The 15,404-nt window shown below is 30.9% G+C and overlaps 1 protein-coding gene and 3 pseudogenes across 1 annotated transcript in view; 3 read left to right on the top strand and 1 right to left on the bottom strand.

The window, feature by feature from the left end:
• The window catches only part of sima (HIF-1 transcription factor component sima), a 238,648-nt gene that overhangs the window by 49,530 nt on the left and 173,714 nt on the right, over positions 1–15,404 (bottom strand). The window lies entirely within an intron of this gene.
• LOC142324626 (cytochrome c oxidase subunit 1-like) lies at positions 7,466–8,152 on the top strand (annotated as a pseudogene).
• LOC142324927 (cytochrome c oxidase subunit 2-like) lies at positions 9,078–9,873 on the top strand (annotated as a pseudogene).
• Positions 10,387–11,455, top strand: LOC142324627 (cytochrome c oxidase subunit 3-like; annotated as a pseudogene).

Raw genomic sequence — 15,404 nt, forward strand, 5'->3', positions numbered from 1 at the left:
ACGTGTCTTACTATCCGATTCGCATTGTATATAGATATTAACTGGCATTTTTCACGTAATTTCAACAGCAACATTAAATAACAGATAATTACTCTTACAACCAAAGGGAAACTGCGTCTTACAACAACGTAAACATCACAACAAGCTAATTAATGAATAAAGTGTGATCTTTCCTAACAACAGATACAAAACGTGTTTATGTGCATAGTAAATAGGGTACAAAAATATAATCTACACTGCGCTTAAATATAGGTACTGCGTTTTGGAATAAACTATCGTTAAACGCAAATAAGCAAAAAAGTTGGAACGTATAAAAATCCTTTATCCTGCTCTTTTCTAACTTAATTAAACGTACGGAAAAATCGGCATATCCATGCGATTAAGCGCCTTAAGGGTTAAGGGTTCGATAAGCCGTAACGAAAATGGAGCTCGGATAATGAAATAAACGGCTTTTTTTACAAGGATATACAGATGACGAAAGAGGCCGTTGCTGGTCCGATACGGTGTTAAGCGAGTTTGTCTTAAAATGATATTATCAAGCGAACAAACTAAATGATTTATATTAAACCTATAACGCAAAACATCCTTTGAAAGGCACCCGATGATATTCTAATAAACCGTTGAGGTAAAACGCTTATCGATATCACTGTTTCGGTCGATATAGTTACGTAAAACGACCGAACGGAAACGCATAATCTTCCTTTACTTTCTTTTCCTCTAATCGACCGCCTTTATATGAATCGTGACTATTAACACGGGGACTATCCCTTCAGTGCACGAACCGGAGCGTATGGTTGAACGGCATCGATCTAAACTACCGTTTGAAATAAAACGGGCAAGGCGCACCGCGAGGATGCCGAAAGCCCGATTTCAAATATACGAGATTATACTTTTAATCGGACCCACGTACTTCGGTCAAGGGATTCAAACGACATAACCTATACCGGTCGGCCAAAAAACAAGATAGAAATAATACTCTACATTATAATTTGGTTTTCAGAAGTAAGGAAATAATAGTATCGCTAACGAAATCGAACAACCGATATAAATTGATAAATACAATCGAAGCAAAACTTTTAATGGCCATTGTTAAATTAATGCAAGCAAAATTCACCTGATACACAAAATAAAAAAATTTCTTTACGCTATCAGAGTTTCCTCGATTAATTATGGTATGTCGATTATAATTTATTCAACTTTTTTTTTAATTACACAAGAAAAATCGATAAAATTAATGATAATATCGACGTAAGTGTAAAGTGCAAAAAAGTAAATAAACAAATAAAACAGTAATAGTTTAGTACAGCGATCTGAATACCGAAAACATGATATAAGAAAAGATGCATAAAAAAATCTCAACACTAAAATTAATTAAAAATTTATTGATAAGAGGAAAACTAATTAAAACGGGCATATCGGTCGACGACGAACAGCTAAAACAATAAACACGATGAATTAAAAATTATTATTACTATTATTAACGTAAAACAAGAGATCAGAAAGTTCATAAAGTCGGGATTAGATAAGAAATAATAAATGACCAAGTTACAACTCCACATTGTATAAGAGGAGGGTGGATTTATTACGGACAGTAATAGTAGGGGTAACACAAGGGGGGACCTGCACACTATCTTCACTTGGCACAGTTCATGAACTGCCGCCGCTGTTAGTTACGTCCGACTCTAAAAGAACACGATCTAAAAATAGATGAACAAATTCAACACACTTTCACACACTCACAAACGCGGCAATTATTATTCGCTTATATTTACTGGAATCCGGCTACTTGAAAAGACAATTTTCCCGACAGGTGAACTCTTAAACAAAAATTCTTAAAAAGGAAAAATAAAAACCCTATCGTTAAAAATCAGGACAAGTTTTGCATAATAACAACAAATTGTCTTTGGGAATACACCGAATCGATTTTATATCAAGAAAAATGTCTTGACTGAATTAGCCAGTAACGTATCTCTTTCAAACTCTTTGAGAGTGTGAGTATGTGAATGTATATACGCATACATACAATCGGGAGAGGGGGGAACAACTGATAAATGTTAAGTCGATTTATGAACCCTTTTAAAGCGACTGAAGATAAGCGAATTCAAATGCTTATAATGAAATATTATCGCTTGGTTTTCATTACAGTAATCGGCAAAGATTCACAATAAATAATATCAGCACTAATATATTATTATACTGCACAATCAACCGAAGAGTAAAATCTTTAAAAATTATTAACGTACAATAATAATTTCGTTCGTAACAGCACACAATTGATAAAATGAAAAAATCGTCTCGTTAACACTAGTAGCAACTTGGCAAAATATTTTTTAACATTTTTTGCAACAACACTGAAAAATAAATAAACAGATAATTCAACACGCACTGAAATAACCTCACCTCTAATAAAAAATGATACTCGTGTAGAATATTTTCTGAAAATTTATATAAATTTGAACGAGCAAATCGACGATGTGAACCTGATTAATATTTCGATTACAACCGAAAAGTGTCAACAATGATATATACAATAAAAAAAAAGAATTTTGTAAAATATCGAACCACCTTTACGGTTTATATAATACCCACGGTAAAATCGCAAAACTATTTTATAATAAAAAAAAATCGTACACAACCGATTAAATAACTGTAATTAAACGCACAAAAAATATTTTCTCACTCAATCGAACAGCAGTTTGTAAAAAACTATACGACATCGATGTGCATTCAGATTTATTATGACCAACATATAAATCCACTCAACGTTCAGAACTATACCAGTCAGCTGACTAAACAGCCGAACGTACGGCAGTGGTATTTCACTACGATAAAGATTTCGTTTTTAGACTAGACAGCGCCACTAACGTTAAAAGCTAGAAAATAAAACCGTACCGACTTGACCGACATAGTAGATAGCGCCACCTTCGACGACAGAAATTCAAAGAGTGTATTACGTATAAAATATATATTCTACTAATAACAGCAGTAATACAACAATTTTTACAGCGATCCGTGTATGTCCCCGCCTAATATTTACACAATTATACCGTGCGCGCGCACACTAACACATACATCACTATTATTTTTTTTATTGACACAATAAAGCTTACGGTATGTGACGTTACGATTTATGGATCCGATGGCTGTAGTTCGCACTATAACCGAAAACCTTTGCTACTTCAGCCGCTAATAATACAACCTATTAACTATTAATAATATTAACTGTCAGTCTATACACTGAACAGAGATCTGTTTAAAGGTGAGAGACATTAATAGATTCAAAATTAACTAAGTTATCTGCAACGTTTCAAGTTAATCAACTGTAGTGGCGGCTCGTAACTAAAATTAGTGGGGATACTGGTCCAGAAAAAAATTTTCTGGACCATGGCCACGGTTAAAGTTTTCTGTAAAATAAAAGAACCGAAAAAAAATTAATCAAATAGAATAGCTGGAAGCAGGATAATAATCTAATTCTACACTTGATCACATTCAAGAATACGGTACACGATTTTTTATTCGTTTAACCGAATAAATGATAAAATGTCAATACAGATAATATTTTTTACTATAATTAGATAATAACTTAATAAAATGCCCGCTTAAAAATACTATAGTCCAATGGTGCTTAGTTTAAATTTCTATGTACACAGAAACAAATACATAATTAGTTTTTATTAATAACATTCTCTTCCGCCCTTCCAGCGTGTTTTTGGACAGATTTGGCAATCAATGAGCCCTTGGTTTCCGCCATCTTCTGATTACCACTGAAAAAACAACTAAACCGCTTTTATATTCAATCCACCGACTAAAATAGAAAAGGGGACGAACAAGGAACGTTCCATACACACGCGGAGTAAAAAAAAAACTACCTTCCATCAGCACACCGGGATCGGCACTGCGGGAGCGACAGTGCTCTCTCTCTCTCTCTCTCTCCCTCCCTTCCCCTCCCACGCTTGCAGCTTCCTATGTGCGCACGCGCACAACAGCCAAACACCACGTCGCTGGAACTGTGAAGCGCACAGTTTCATACAAAGACTTTTGTATCTTTTTCATAAACCGGGATACGGCTACTGACATTAAGCATAAGGATTATATATCGTGCAAGTATAAAGAAAGAATAATATTTCAATGTTAAGAACGATAACATTTAATAATGTTATCGTTAATATCAAGTGGAAATAGAGATGCTGCAGTTCCACAGCGCCCTATACGCGAGTCGCCACTGATTAATTGTTCTTATACATTACAGGTGGCAGACATTCAAAATAACAAATCATATCAAATTTGACTTATTTAACTTTCGTCCACCGATTTTTTAATAATTCCGATCAATCTCCATTAACATTTTTCGTCTAACGTACAATCCGTTCACACTTTCCGTTCAAGAATTTATAGGATTTAATTTTTATCCGACTTAGTTATTTTTTAAACCGTATCCATCCTGAGCAAGTGAATACAAAAAACGTTTTGTCGAGGACAAAATCGGAAGATAAGATATAAGCAATATTTAATAAAAATCATAAAGCAAATTTCTTTAATTGACGTCTCTGTTTGATGCGCGAACAAAGAAATAATAACATAAATCGATACGAATGTATTGCATTGCGAAAGAAGTATCATATCTCTGTTACAATTTACAACCTGATTTTTTCCAAATTATTAAGCTATCTCACGTTTCCGAGTTAATATCCCCTTAACGAAAAATAGAGCCGTACGTGAATAAAAAAGACAATTTAAGACGTTACAATATGCCAGTAAGGATTATTTCCCCAAAACTGACAATGTAATAAATAACGATAGATATAATTTTACGATCAGAATTCGGGAAACTCGATCCGGAAGTGAATGAAAAGCGTTTTCAATTTACGCGTGAAATTACTGATATTCTCACATTAAAACGGTTTCTTGTAAAGAGGAGGCGGTAATAATGTAGAAAACTAGAACCGATAAGAAAAAAATCCTGCACATCTATTTCGCCAAGAACAAGGCAAACGTTCGGGGACCTGCAAACCTATAACAACGGTAACGGTTAAATAATGTAACACTTACTGTTACCCACCCATCCATCCATCCATTCCTATACAAAAAAAAGATTTCGTTTTGATATGAACAAAAAAGCTACTTTAGGAGGAAAAAGATCATTAAATTTCGTGAAATGGGTTCCGGTAAGAAAACGGCTAAAAGGTACGACCTCGATCTACTAGGCCGAGGACGAGCCGGATAAACTTTAAAACTAGGCGGTCTTCTCAACGGCAGTGAATACGAAGGGTTCGCGTAAATCGGGGAGGGATTTCAATAAATAAAATTCAATGTCGATTATAAATGTTGTTGGCATTGTGTAAACCGGAAGCACGACGGCGACGCTACTCTTAAACGTGCGTACATGCCGCGTAAAACACGTTTCGAGTTATGAATATAATAGCTCTAACTGAAGCGGTAACTATGAGTATCTTGGTGACGGTCGCCACGTCATCACAGACAACTAACCCCATCTCCTAAGGCTACATACCGGCAACTTTTCGACTTAACACGCGGGGCACAGTAATCGCCATGGTTCCACAGACTCGCTAATGTGGTCAAGGACAACAACGAAACCAGATAAGCCTTCTTGTGGCAACGTACCGCAATATCAATTATATAACTTTACAACAAAGAGTAATTCGAACTACGACTGTCACTTCCTCAGAAATAAATCAAATCTTACTCGGTACACCGGATTCATCTCTTATGAAATCTCCCTATAAAATCATTCGAAATGCTGTTACAAATTATAAGGAATAAGTCGACTCCCATTTTTTATACCTAACAATTATAATTTATAAAACTTTGAGTTTAAGGCCGATTAATCATAATTTAAATTTTGAGGCCCGCTTAAGTGCTGGATCTGCGAAAAATTTAAGAAAATACAGGTAAATAAAAGAGACACACGCAAGTGTTTGTACCTGTACTTCAAGATACACGATATAGATGCAGATCGTTTCATCGACGTGTAATGTTACAGTTTATATAAAAGAATAATATAGAAGGATAAAAAAATAGTAAATAAAATATATAGTTAATAAAATATAGAAGGAAAAAAAATAATGGATTTTTATACTCAAGCAAGATACCTGATTAAAGGATTACTTTGATGAAGTAAATTAAGTGAAACCTCACTCATGCTAAATTGTAATATCCAGAATTAAACTGAAACTAAAGAAATCAAAATTCTTAATGCATCACACATCCTTTTAGAAAAAGATAAGCTAAATTAAGCTTATGGGTTCATACCCCATCGCTGAATAAATTCTCTTTTTAATTAAAATAAATTTATCAAAAACAATATTTATCACAACAATAACTGTAAGAATTATTATAACAATATCCTCCAACAGAATAATATTCTCATGAATATCTATAGAAATTAATTTAATTTCTTTTCTACCCCTTTTAAAAAAAAGAAATAAAATAAATGAACAATCTATAAAATATTTAATTATTCAAAGAATATCATCATCAATTACAATAACCTCAATAATTATTAATGCCATCATTAACTGCCCCATTAATGAAAGAATTTTAATAATAATGAGAATTTTAATAAAAATAGGTATAATCCCATTCCACCTATGAGTACCAAGAATCATACAAATGATAAGATGAGAGATATGCATAATAATGATAACTATACAAAAAATCATTCCTACAATTATTGCAACCCAAATAACCAGAATCAAATTAATAATAACATCAATAATTATATCAATAATCATGGCACCAATCTCAGGAATAAAACAAACATCGCTAAAAAAATTAATAGCATATTCATCAATTTCAAATTCACCAGTAATAATCTTTTTATTAACAATTTCAAAACAACAATTTATTATTCTACTAATTATATACACCATAATCAACTTAACCATAATAAACACATTCAAAAAAAATAATATCAATTTTTTAAACCAAATTAATAATCAAACAAATTTAACAAAAACATCTCTAATAATTTCATCATTATCAATAAGAGGTATACCCCCAACTAAGGATTTTTAATAAAATGAATAATTATAAAATCAACAATTTGAATAGCACCAATTCCATTAATTATATTAATTTCATCAATTATGTCAACATTCATATACTTGAACATAATAATCCCTACAATAACCAAATCAAATAAATCAAAAATAAAAAAAATAATAAAAAAAGAATCAATTATCCCAATTATTTTAAATTTAATAGGAATTCCAATAATAATAATTTTTAAATTAAACTAAAAAGAAGGATTTAAGTTAAAAAAACTATTAACCTTCAAAGTTAAAATTATTATTATAAATAAGCCTTAGCAAGTAAACGCACCTCTATATTTGCAATATAGAATCATAATTGAATACAAGACAAATAATGAGAGGTTTAAAACCTTAAATAAATTTACAATCTATCACCTAAATCAGCCATCCCATTCTCAATGAATAAATGAATATTTTCAACAAATCATAAAGATATCGGAACTCTTTATTTTATTTTTGGGCTCTGAGCTAGATTACTTGGAACAATAAGAAGAATAATTATCCGATTAGAATTAATACAACCAGGATCAATAATTAAAAATGACCAAATTTACAACACCATCGTAACATCACACGCATTCATTATAATTTTCTTTATGGTAATACCAATCATAATTGGAGGATTTGGAAACTGACTTGTACCTATAATAATTGGTGCACCAGACATGGCATTCCCACGAATAAATAACATAAGATTTTGATTATTACCACCATCAATCACACTTCTAATTGCAAGATCAGTTGTAGGGTCAGGATCAGCAACAGGATGAACTGTTTATCCTCCTCTCTCAGCCCAAATTGCACACTCAGGACCTTCAGTAGACTTAACTATCTTTTCTCTTCACATCGCAGGGCTAAGATCAATTATAGGAGCAATTAATTTTATTTCAACAACAATAAATATACAACCAAAAGGAATAACTATAGAAAAAATACCCCTTTTCTGTTGATCAGTCCTAATTACAGCAGTTCTACTACTAGTATCATTACCAGTATTAGCTGGAGCAATCACAATACTACTAACAGACCGAAACTTCAATACTTCATTTTTTGACCCCACCGGAGGGGGAGACCCAATCCTATACCAACACTTATTCTGATTCTTTGGACATCCAGAAGTATATATTTTAATCCTACCAGGATTTGGTTTAATTTCCCACATTATTACTAACGAAAGAGGAAAGATAATAACATTTGGTCATCTAGGAATAATTTATGCAATACTAGCAATTGGTATTCTAGGATTTATTGTATGAGCACACCACATATTTACTGTAGGTATAGATATTGACACACGAGCATACTTCACCAACGCAACTATAATTATTGCAGTACCAACAGGAATTAAAATTTTCAGATGAATAGCCACAATACAAGGAATAACAAAAAAAAAATCACCCCAAATAATTTGATCCATAGGATTTGTATTTCTATTCACTATTGGAGGACTAACAAGAGTAATTCTAGCCAACTCTTCAATTGACGTAATTTTACATGATACGTACTATGTTGTAGCCCACTTTCATTATGTGCTATCAATAGGAGCAGTATTCGCTATTATAGCAAGAATCATTCACTGATTCCCACTAATAACAGGTATAAAAATAAATAAAAAATGATTAAAAATTCAATTTTCAACCATATTTTTAGGAGTAAATATAACATTCTTCCCACAACACTTTTTAGGTTTAGCAGGAATACCACGACGATACTCAGATTACCCAGATAATTACATGACATGAAACATAATTTCATCCATAGGATCATTAATTTCAATAATCAGAATTATAATATTTATATTTATTATATGAGAAGCCATAGCATTTAAACGAATTACAATGTTTAAAAATAACAAATCATCATCAATTGAATGATTTTCAATTACACCACCCCCTGAACACTCATTTAATGAATTGCCACTAGTATCTAAACCATTCTAAGAGTGGCAGAAAATTGCCATGAACTTAAAATTCATTAATAAATTAAAAAGTAATTTCCTTAGAAATATCATCATGAATAAAATTTAACATAATAAATAGAGCCAGACCAATTATAGAACAACTACTAAATTTCCATGATCACACTATAATAATTTTATTATCAATTACAGTAACAGTGACAATTATAATAGCAACAATAACAAAAAATAAATTATCAAATAATATATTAACAGAAAATCAAATAATAGAAACAATCTGAACAACAATACCAGCAATCACTTTAATTTTTATCGCTATCCCATCAATTAAAACCTTATACCTAATAGAAGAAGTAATTAAACCATCAATTACTATTAAAACAATTGGACATCAATGATACTGATCCTATGAATATTCAGACTCCAAGAAAATAGAATTTGAATCATATATAAAACCACAGAATGACTTATCATCATTCCGACTAATCGAAGTAGATAACCGAATAATTATCCCATTCTCAACACAAATCCGAATAATCGTATCATCATCCGACGTAATTCACTCCTGAACAATTCCATCAATAGGAGTAAAAATAGACGCAATCCCAGGACGACTTAATCAAATTAGCCTAATAACTAAAAACCCAGGAGTATTTTTCGGACAATGTTCAGAAATCTGTGGAATAAATCACAGATTTATACCAATTACTATAGAAAGAATTAATATAAAATCATTCATTAAATGAATAAAAACATAAAACTAATAAACATTAAGTGACTGAAAGAAAGTAATGGTCTCTTAAACCAAAATATAGTAAACATCGAATACTCTTAATGAAAGAAGCTAGTTTAAAAAAAAACATTTAACTGTCAAATAAAAAATACATTTAATGTGCATCTTGATTCCACAAATATATCCTATTATATGAAACATTATATTAATAATAACAACAGCCACAATCATAATAAACATAACAAAATTATTCTTTATAACTAATCTAAATCCAAACAAAAAAAAACAAAAATAAAAATAAATATTAACTGAAAATGATAACTAGACTATTTTCAACATTTGACCCAACAACTAAACTTTTACAAAGAAACTGAATAATTATAATAATAACAATAATTTTACCAAAATGATACTGAACCAAAAAATCTCGAATAAATATAATAATAAAAATAATAGAAAAAAAACTAATAAATGAATTTAAATTAATAACTCACCAAAAAGAAATTCTAATCATAGTAATATCAATCTTTACATTTATCATAATCAGAAATATAATAGGACTAATCCCTTATGTATTTACATCTACAAGACATTTAGTAGTATCAATATCAATTGCATTACCAAGTTGAATTATAATTACAACATACAGATGAAAAAACTTCACAAATGAAATATTTAAACACATGTTACCAAAAGGAACACCATCAGCCATTTCACCAATAATAATTCTAATCGAAACCACAGGAAATATTATTCGACCAATCTCACTAGCTGTTCGATTAACAGCAAATATAATTGCAGGTCACCTACTAATAACCCTATTAGGAAACACATCATCTATTAAAATACTAATATTCATTATACCAATTCAAATAACCCTAACAGCATTTGAAACAGCAATTTCAATAATTCAAGCATACGTATTTGCCACACTTGTAACTCTTTATTCTAGAGAAGTACCTTATGAAAAAAAATCATCCATTCCACATAGTAACAAAAAGACCGTGACCAATTATGCTATCAATAAATGTAATAACAATATTAACAGGAACTGTAAAATGAACCCAAACAAAAGAATATAACCTAATAATATTAGGATTAACCTTATCAACAATGACAATAATATTATGATGACGAGACGTCACACGAGAAGCAACATTCCAAGGAAATCATACAAATAAAGTAAAATCACTAATAAAAATAGGAATAATTATATTCATTATCTCAGAAATAATATTCTTTGTATCATTTTTCTGAATATTCTTTCACTCAAGACTAGCACCATCAATCGAAATTGGCATAAACTGACCCCCAAAATCCATTAAACCATTTAATCCATTAGAAGTTCCTCTACTAAACACAATTATTTTAATTTCATCAGGAATTACAGTAACATGAGCACATCACAGAATCTTATTAAATAAATTATCAATATCAAATAAATCATTAATACTAACCATCATTCTAGGATTATATTTTACATTTCTACAAAAATGAGAATACCAACAATCAACCTTCACAATAGCAGACTCAATTTATGGATCATCATTTTTTCTAACTGCAGGATTTCACGGCATTCATGTAATTGTAGGAACAACCTTTATTATAATCTCAATGGTACGATGCATAAAAATACATTTCTCAGCCAGACATCACCTAGGCTTAGAATCAGCAATCTGATACTGACATTTCGTAGACGTAATTTGATTATTCCTTTATCTTTCAATTTACTGATGAGGAAAATAATAATAATCTTTTTAGTACAAAAAGTATAATTAGCCTCCAATAGATTAAAAAAATTAAAAAGATAATCAAAATTGCAATTACAATAATTTCACTAAGATCAATCATTATTATAATAATAATATTCACAATATTAGTCTCTAAAAAAAATAAAATAAGACGAGAAAAAAATTCACCATTCGAATGCGGATTTGCAAAAATATCATTAACACGAAAATCATTTTCTACTCACTTCTTTTTAATTGCTACAATCTTCTTAATCTTCGATATCGAAATTTCAATAATCATACCGATATTCTCAACAAAAATAATAATTATAGAAGAATGAATGATTTCATCAACAATTACAATATTAATCTTAATTATAGGACTTATACATGAATGAAAAATAGGAATACTAGAATGAAGAAATTAAGGAGAATAGTTAAATATAACATTTACTTTGCAAATAAAAATTATTGAATAATCAATTTCTCTTAAATAGAGTAAAGAAGTAAAATTACAATTAATTTCGACTTAATTTTAAGGATAATCCTCATACTCAACTTAACTGAAGCTAAATAGAAGCTATTCACTGTTAATGAAAAAATTGATTATATCCAGTTAAAAGAATAAAAAGTAAAGGAGCCGCTAACTGCCTTTCAAGTGAAATCACTTTATTCTTATTTATATAGTTTAAAAAAAACAATACACTTTCAATGTATAAATAAATAAAATAGGACATTAAAAGATTTAAATGGCAGAAAGGCTCCTGGAATAGACAGAATACCTGTAGAATTACTGCGCAGTGCAGGTGAGGAAGCGATTGATAGATTATACAAACTGGTGTGTAATATTTATGAAAATGGGGAATTTCCATCAGAATTCAAAAAAAGTGTTATAGTTATGATACCAAAGAAAGCAGGGGCAGATAAATGTGAAGAATACAGAACAATTAGTTTAACTAGTCATGCATCAAAAATCTTAACTAGAATTTTAGACAGAAGAATTGGGAGGAGAGTGGAAGAAGTGTTAGGAGAAGACCAATTTGGTTTCAGGAAAAGTATAGGGACAAGGGAAGCAATTTTAGGCCTCAGATTAATAGTAGAAGGAAGATTAAAGAAAAACAAACCAACATACTTGGCGTTTATAGACCTAGAAAAGGCTTTCGATAACGTAGACTGGAATAAAATGTTCAGCATTTTAAAAAAATTAGGGTTCAAATACAGAGATAGAAGAACAATTGCTAACATGTACAGGAACCAAACAGCAACAATAACAATTGAAGAACATAAGAAAGAAGCCCTAATAAGAAAGGGAGTCCGACAAGGATGTTCCCTATCTCCGTTACTTTTCAATCTTTACATGGAACTAGCAGTTAATGATGTTAAAGAACAATTTAGATTCGGAGTAACAGTACAAGGTGAAAAGATAAAGATGCTACGATTTGCTGATGATATAGTAATTCTAGCCGAGAGTAAACAGGATTTAGAAGAAACAATGAACGGCATAGATGAAGTCCTACGCAAGAACTATCGCATGAAAATAAACAAGAACAAAACAAAAGTAATGAAATGTAGTAGAAATAACAAAGATGGACCACTGAATGTGAAAATAGGAGGAGAAAAGATTATGGAGGTAGAAGAATTTTGTTATTTGGGAAGTAAAATTACTAAAGATGGACGAAGCAGGAGCGATATAAAATGCCGAATAGCACAAGCTAAACCAGCCTTCAGTAAGAAATATAATTTGTTTACATCAAAAATTAATTTAAATGTCAGGAAAAGATTTTTGAAAGTGTATGTTTGGAGTGTCGCTTTATATGGAAGTGAAACTTGGACAATCGGAGTATCTGAGAAGAAAAGATTAGAAGCTTTTGAAATGTGGTGCTATAGGAGAATGTTAAAATTCAGATGGGTGGATAAAGTGACAAATGAAGAGGTATTGCGGCAAATAGATGAAGAAAGAAGCATTTGGAAAAATATAGTTAAAAGAAGAGACAGACTTATAGGCCACATATTAAGGCATCCTGGAATAGTCGCTTTAATATTGGAAGGACAGGTAGAAGGGAAAAATTGTGTAGGCAGGCCACGTTTGGAGTATGTAAAACAAATTGTTGGGGATGTAGGATGTAGAGGGTATACTGAAATGAAACGACTAGCACTAGATAGGGAATCTTGGAGAGCTGCATCAAACCAGTCAAATGACTGAAGATAAAAAAAAAAAAAATAGAAGGATAACAATAGAAGGATAATATAAATATTAGAGTGGTTGCACCTTAAACCTACCTCCGCCTTTTAGAGTAGTTTATCACTCATAGAAGATTCGAAGATTACCGAAATACAGCTCTCGGACACGTCGAACTACGTTTTGAGTAATCAAAATTTTACCTATAAATCGATGAAAATGAGGCTGTTCACCGTACACATAACCAGAGCAATCGGTACGTATTACCCGTCTGGTGTATTTTCATGTATCCATTCTGCACGCAAATGAATGAACATTCATTCGGTCGATTGTACAATATATTAGTACTATATTATAATATAGTATAATGTGATACTACATTTTTCGTTTACAAATAAAAAAAAACCTGTTAGATAACGCGATAATAAAAAACCTCTGCTGTTAAGTTGGTACACAAGATACGCGGCAAAAACAAATGCGATTATCAACAGCAATGAAAACAGAACTCGCCATTTTTTAAATATATATATATATATATATACATACTAAATTATTCTCCATGTAGAATTAAACAGTATAAAAAATAACAATTACTATAGAATATTTAAAAAAATGAAAAGACAAATCTATCCGGTTAATGTTCAAATTAATACTGTAGAATTTCATTCGTAACCGATGTCGGGTAATACAAGTTACGTTTTCATACAATTTTATTTTCACTACCACATATAACTATCTAGGTTAGATATATAGCTTACTTTTCCTGTGGTTTAAGAAACCACAAGAAAAAATTATTAAAAAAGTTAAAATCCACCTTACCAGCAAATTAAATGTGTTTTCCCTAGATCTTTCAGTCCTTAGACCATCGTCAGCAGAATAAAATATTATAAAATTAAGTTAAAAAATTAAAAGCAGTGATGACTGTTTGCTATTTATTTGTATACTCTTAGATATATAGCTATTTAGAGTATACTGATAAATAGCAAACAGTTATGACTGCTTAATCATTTTAATTTTTTAACTTTATTTTATAATATTATTTTATTCTGTTGACGATGGTCTAAGGACTGAAAGATCTAGGGAAAACACATTTAATTTTCTGGTAACGTGGATTTTAACTTTTTTAATAATTTATTAACATATCAGCAATAACCATGTTTGAGAAATTGAAAAATAAAAATTTAACAATTTTTTCTTAATATCTTAACTATTTAATTGACATATTTACATTAAGTTGGTTTAAAACAATGAAATAACGACCGATTTATACCTGAAAACATTATCCGATTTAAACCGAATACGTTACGGTTTAATTATGCAGAATCATAGCACATGTGATTAAGACGGAAGGTCTCGTGATAGCGCATGACACGATTGCTCGTTAGTTAATAACTTGGCATTGTCGCTGCGTGCGTTAGTAAGGATTATCGCCAATTGACTTTTATAATTTTCTATATCGTAGGAAGAGGGGGAGGGAAGAGAAAGAGAGAATTCTACCACCACCTCATTACATCACAGTACCAGACACCGCTCCATAATCACTCAACTCATCCGTTTAGTTAAAAAGAGTAGAGTGTGCCAAATTACGTGAAAATTCTTTAAACGCATCCAAACACAAATAAAAAAAACAAAACTGTTAGATGACGCGATAAAAAACCTCTGCTGTTAAGCTGGTACACAAGATACGCGGCAAAAACAAATGCGATTATCATTTGCAATGAAAACAGAACTCGCCATTTTTTAAATACCTTTTATTCACCCTCTTTAGATTTAAATAAAAAGTAATTATGTA

Source organism: Lycorma delicatula, chromosome 5, assembly GCF_047948215.1.
Source record: "Lycorma delicatula isolate Av1 chromosome 5, ASM4794821v1, whole genome shotgun sequence".
NCBI lineage: Eukaryota > Metazoa > Arthropoda > Insecta > Hemiptera > Fulgoridae > Lycorma > Lycorma delicatula.